The sequence below is a fragment of the Pinus tabuliformis genome, chromosome 8 (genome assembly GCF_031772625.1).
Source record: "Pinus tabuliformis cultivar Carrire ecotype Pingquan chromosome 8, CPIR1, whole genome shotgun sequence".
NCBI classification, from domain to species: domain Eukaryota; kingdom Viridiplantae; phylum Streptophyta; class Pinopsida; order Pinales; family Pinaceae; genus Pinus; species Pinus tabuliformis.
Window position 1 is genome coordinate 1,330,551,345 of NC_142294.1, and position 6,514 is coordinate 1,330,557,858.

Consider the following 6,514-nt stretch of genomic DNA (forward strand, 5'->3'; position numbering starts at 1 on the left):
CACCCCGGCATGGATTATCGAATTGGAGCTGCGGAAGTGCTTATGCGGAGTGGTGAAGGCAGGGCTATTAAACCTGCTCTTCGTGCCACATTTTCATCGCACCCCCATAGCGATATTCATCATCAGGCAGCTCCTCTGCCTGGTGCATGATGGGTGTTTATGGTTGGAGGAGCCCATCCCCATCACGAAGCATTTGATTCACCGCATCACCAGACTGCCATGCAACGGAGAGGACCCTGTGGACATCTCACAAGGGAAGAGCAGTGATCTGGTCATCACGGAGACGATGAAAAAGAAGTATAAGCTAGAGAAAAAGAAAAGGGGCTATGCCATATCCAGCATCAGCAACATGACCGTTAAAGTGGTGACCCAGATATTGGCGAGCAAGGTCATGCGCAAGCATCGCACAGACGAGGTACCTACACCGGTGGTCACACTGGCTGAACAATGTGCGAAGGGGGTCCAGTTCAACTGGTTCGAGTTTTTGTGCCACAAATTTCTGGAGAATTGCCATGAGGCCCAGGAACAAGGAAAGACGTTCCACTATGCATGGCTTCTGCTATGCATAGTACTAGTGGCAGGAGAATTGTCGGAGGATAGTCAGTTCCCCACCATTGATAGGGATCTTCTGGAGGCCACGAAGTACACTTTGCTATGGGCCACTAAGGATGCGAACCGGATCCACGACAGCAAGATATTCTGGGTGTTCATGGAGATGAACCTCAGAATGGGGATCAACCGCAAGCCACGGTTGTCACCCACTGTCTACAATAACCTGCAAAGTTTTGCAGAATTCAAAGTGGACTTCCACAAAGTCTATGTCAGAGCGCACAAGGATCCGGCCAAGAAATGGCATGAGTTACCATTCATAGCCATGGATGATACAATCTTTGCCGTAATGGAAACATGGCCTCTAGAGTGGCGTGCCCCAGATCTTGCAGCAGTGGAAAAGACAGTTGTGCAACAAAAGAAAGATGAGGCAAAACTGCTGTTGGCATTATGGCACAGGTTTGGAGCTATGGCACAGGTGTTGTCCTTGATGGCAACTCTCTTTGGTAACAGATCTCAGTTCAGGCTTTCAGAATGAAGGAAAATACATATACGCAGGTTCATCTAGACTAAGACGCGTATAAACGCAGGTTAGACGTTTCAAAGGCGCGTGTGCGTATACACGCACTTTCATGCAAGGAAAAGTGCGTATATGTTGGAGAACTTACCTTTGGTCCGTGGTAGTTAGTCCTTGGTATTTGAACCTATGGTTTTGGACCATGGTACCTCGTCAGACGTGTTGATCCCAAGTATTGGGTTTGTGGTATTGGTTTATTATGGTTTTGGACCATGGTATTGTGGAAGGCCTAAAACTATAAAAGAGGAAGGAGATCATGTGGCAAGGGATCATCTGAATTGTTATTGAATATCTGATAAAGTACTAGATCTGGAATACTGGTAATTGGGTTATGGTGCAGATCTGGATCTGAATAAAGGAGGAACCTTAGCGCAAAGAGATGGATAAGTTCTATTGATGGGTCATAACCCTTAAGCTTGAATGATAGTATCTTTGTATGATTTTGATCTATTATATGTGGCGCTTGCTTGATCTATAAAACTGATAATCTGGGTTAATTAGTGTTTGAATATCTGAAAGAGCGAATTATCCTTTATAGATCTGTACACAGGTTTAGTGAAGCGAAGGCACATATACACGCTGTCTCAGTGAAGTAAAATAGCGTATACGCAGGTTGTTCCATACGCAGAAGCGTATGCATGCAGGTTTTAGGCTATTAAAGTAGCGTATATATTTTGAGTTGTGATCTTGCTGCTTCTGTTTATTGCTGCAGTGTTCTGGGTTTAGATTTGGTGTGTGGTTACTGTTACTGTGATTTGGGTACAGTCGTCAGAGAAGTGTCTATTTTGATTCAGTTTTGATTGGTGAAAAGGTGATTGGGTGATGCAGAAATTCTTGATGTTTGATTGATGCTATTTGTGGTTCCAGTCTGAAAATTTATGAAACATGGTCCTTGAAAGAAAGAGAATGTTGTAGCCTTCTGTAGGCCAGCACCTACGTACTAGTATCTTGGCTAGTGCAAGAGCTAAGGGGGTTGTAGCTCCCTTCCAGAAGAAGCTTGAAAATGAGAGAGACCTGTAGCTCTCTGCAGGTTGCAGCTTGCGTACTGGTAAAGGACTACACCAGTACAATTGTAAAAAGAAGTTTCTAATTAAAGAAAAGATAGAGACGAATTGCAGTAGGTGGTTTTCACCCACATTGGGTTTCCACCTTATATCTTGTGTTCTGGTGTGCAATTGTCTTTCTTCTCTGTTTTAATGTTTCTGGTTACTGGTTAGTTGATGCTTAAATACAGATTAACAGTCAACATCAGAAAGATAAAGTAAATTAAAGGGTTTGCATTGTATATGCGGGTTTCCTTCTGTATAGTTTCGTATATACGCAGGTTCAATTAACTGAAGTAGCGTATATCATTTGATTTTGAAAAAGGAATAATTTACTTGATAATACTGATTCACCCCCCCTCTCAGTATTATTTCCAACAATTGGTATCAGAGCAGGTCCTTCAGAAGAAGCTTGATTGGTTGAAGGAATATCATTCATCATGAGCAACTGTGAGAGGGAAGCATCAATCAGGCCATCGATTTTTGATGGGACAAACTTCGTATATTAGAAGGTAAGAGTTACTGCCTATCTTCAATCTCTTGGTATAGAAGTCTGGGATATCATAGAAACAGGGTATACTTTTCCATCAGCAACTCCTACAGATCCGGCTAAGAAGAAGAAATATGAAACAAATGCAAAGGTGGTCAATACTCTATTAGGATGCCTATCTCAATCAGAATTTGTGAAGGTTATGCAGTTTAAATCCGCAAAAGAAATATGGGACAAGATTGTACTGAGCTATGAAGGAGATGATCAGGTAAAACGAGCAAAACTTCAAACCCTCAGAATTTAGTATGAAAATATCAGAATGTACAATTATGAAAGTGTGGCTAACTATTTTCTTCGTGTAGATGAGATTATTAATTGTATGAAAAACTTGGGTGAATAAATAAAAGAGGCTGTTGTGGTTGAAAAAGTTCTAAGATCTTTCTCCCCTAGGTTTGAATCTAAAGTTTCTGCAATAGAAAAAAAATAGAATCTACAAAACCTTAAAATGTCATAGCTGCATGGAATTCTAACTGCTTATGAAATGAGAAAAGGAGGTCCATCAGACAGGAGAGAAGCTGCCTTCAAGGCTTCCAGCAAAGGAGATTACTATGAGTCGGGACACGTATCAGAAGAAGAAGAAGAATCAAATTTTGTCAAAAATCTTCAACGAGGTGCTGGATGATTCCGAGGTAAGTTATCTTTCAAATGCTTTGCTTGTGGAAGAGTCGGTCACTATGTTGCCAAATGTCCTCATAAGGATAAGATTGACAAGGGGAAGGAACCTATTAGATGGAACAAGAAACAGAATGCAAATAAGAAAAGTTATTACACTCATGAAGATAGTGATGGACTTTCAAATAGTGACGAAGATGAACGAGGTAATGATTATAAACTATTAATGGCTTTTGAAGATGATGATTACATGGATTCCATAGATGAAGAAGGTTTTTATGAAGAGATTTCTAATCTCAAAATTTGCTTAGAAGAGAAAAATGTGATTATTGATTCTCTGCAATGTCAACTGGCTGAAAGGGAAAAACATCTTGAAAAATTGGAATGTGAAATTGTTGGTCTTAGAAAAGAGATTGAGAAAACAAAAGATCTTAATCTTAAATTTGTTAAAGGATCTGAAACTCTGGATGAGATCATCAATGTACAGCGTTCTCCACTAATCAAGATAGGCCTGGGATATAATGGAGAAGCATCTCAAGCATCCACCTCCAAAAGTTATCTTGATGCAACAAGGAGGAGTGAGCAAAGGCCTAATAGAAATCATCAGGTAAATTAGGGACAGTTTACCTCAAGAACGAACAAAGACTATCAAGAAAATTGGGGGCAAACTACCTTAAGGACAAACAGAAGCTACAACCAACCACAGGTAAAATCTTCCCAATTTGCTTCAAGAATGGATGTTGGTAGAAACTACAATCGGTTGGATGATAGATTTGATAATCGCAAAAGTTTCTTCAATGGGCAATGTTTCTCTTGCCATAAGTTTGGTCACAAAGCAGCTCAATGTGTTGCCTATAAGACAATCATGACTAGAGAAGCTCAAAAACAAAGAAGTATGTATGGAATCATGAAGAGGACCTATAACAATGTTTTCACCCTTGAAAGTGAAATTGAATGTTCTATTTGTAATAACTTCGGTCATGAAGAGTCTGAATGCAGGAGCAGGTTTCGGAAGGCAACTCAGAAGGAACAAACCCCAAATGCCAGAACATGGAGAATGAAGGAACCACAACCAAAAATATGTGGGATAGTGTTTTATGCAGAAGGACAGGAAAATCTATGGTACATCGACAGTGGATGTTCGAAGCATATGATAGGTGATAAAGAAAAACTTGAATCATATAGTGTTTTAGAAAAGGGAAAGAAAGTCTCTTTTGGAAATGATACCCCTGCAATCATAAAAGGAAAAGGCACTGCTCATTTGAAAGAAAAGGTCAAAGCTGGAAATGTTTTGTATGTTGATGGCTTGAAGCATAATCTCCTGAGTGTCAGTCAGATGTGCAATCAAGGAACCGAGGTAATATTTCGATCAAATGGATGTAGTGTTCGTGATCTTGATACAGGAAAAACAATGATCAAAGGCAGAAGAACTCCAAATAACTTATACATATTTGAAGAAGGACAACAACAATGCTATTTGAGAAAGGATGATGAACACTGGTTATGGCATCGGAGGTTGGCGCATATAAGCTTTTCACAAATAAGGAAATCATGCAAAAATCAAACAGTTCGTGGTCTCCCAGATATCAAAATTCTAGACAATACCATATGCAAATCATGTCAGTTTGGTAAGAAAACCAGAACCAACTTCCCTGAGAAGGAAGGCTCAGCCAGCAAGCCTCTTGAACTAGTCCATACAGATGTATGTGGTCCATTTAGGACAAGGTCACCTCGAGGAGAAGAATACTTTATATTATTCATTGACGACTTCTCCAGGATGGTTTGGTTAGGACTTATGAAACACAAGGACGAAGCATTTGAAAAATTCAAATCTTTCAAAGCCTTGGCTGAAAATGAATCAGATCACAAAATTAAGTGTCTCAGGTCTGACAGAGGTGGGGAGTTTACCTCAAATGAATTTTTCGATTTCTGTGAAGAACATGGAATAAGAAGGGAATTTTCTACAGCTAGGACTCCTCAGCAAAATGGAGTGGTGGAAAGGATGAACAGAACGGTCCAAAAAATGGCTCGTGCTATGCTTGATGAATCTGGAACTCCCGCAACCTTCTGGGGTGAAGCTGCATTTGCTGCGGTTGTTATTCTCAACAAAACAAATGTCCGAGTGAACAACACTCAAACTCCTCATGAGCTCTGGTATGGTGAGACTCCTTCGGTAAAGCATTTCAAAAATTTTGGAAGCAAATGCTATATTAAGAACAATGATGAATAGCTTGGCAAACTTGAACCTAGAGCAGATGAAGGCATTCTCCTTGGTTATTCTCCCCACAGCAAGGCATATAAGTGTTACAATAAAAGACTTGGAAGAATTGTTGACAACATTGATGTAGTGGTTGATGAAAAAGGATACATTCCTAGGCAAGTAAATTATGAAAATATCGAAGAGGATGAAGACTACTCTCCAAATCAGACTGATGATGAAGAAGAACCTCAAGAGGCATCAGAGGAACAGATAAGGATAGAAGAAAAGACTCCATCCAGGTACGTTCAGAAGAATCATCCAGAATCTCAGATTTTGGGGCAGAAAGAGGCAGGTGTACAAACAAGAAGAACAATTGTAGAAGCCTCAAGCTATTTGGCATTTCTCTCCTCTACTGAGCCACAAAATGTAAAAGAGGCATGCAAATATGAATGTTGGGTCAAGGCAATGGATGAATAACTTTAGCATATTGAAAATAACAACACTTGGGAGTTGGTTCCTAGACCAAAAGATAAGAATGTCATAGGGACAAAATGGATCTTTAAAAATAAGTTGAATGAAAATGGAGAAGTAATCAGAAACAAGGCCAGACTTGTGTGTAAAGGGTATGCTCAACAAGAAGGAATAGACTTTGAAGAAACTTTTTCTCCTGTTGCAAGACTTGAGGCCATCCGAATGTTCCTTGCTCTCTCAAGCTTTCAGAAGTTCAAAGTATTTCAAATGGACGTGAAATCAGCCTTTCTGAATGGAGATTTAGAAGAAGAAGTATACATTGAGCAGCCAGATGGTTTCATTCTTGGGAATGATCCAAATCTTGTATGCAGACTGAAAAAGGCACTCTATGGTCTTAAACAGGCTCCAAGGGCTTGGTACTACCGTTTGGACAAATACCTTCATCAACAAGGTTTTTCAAAAGGATCAACAGATAACAATCTTTATATAAAAATTGAAAATGACAAATTGCT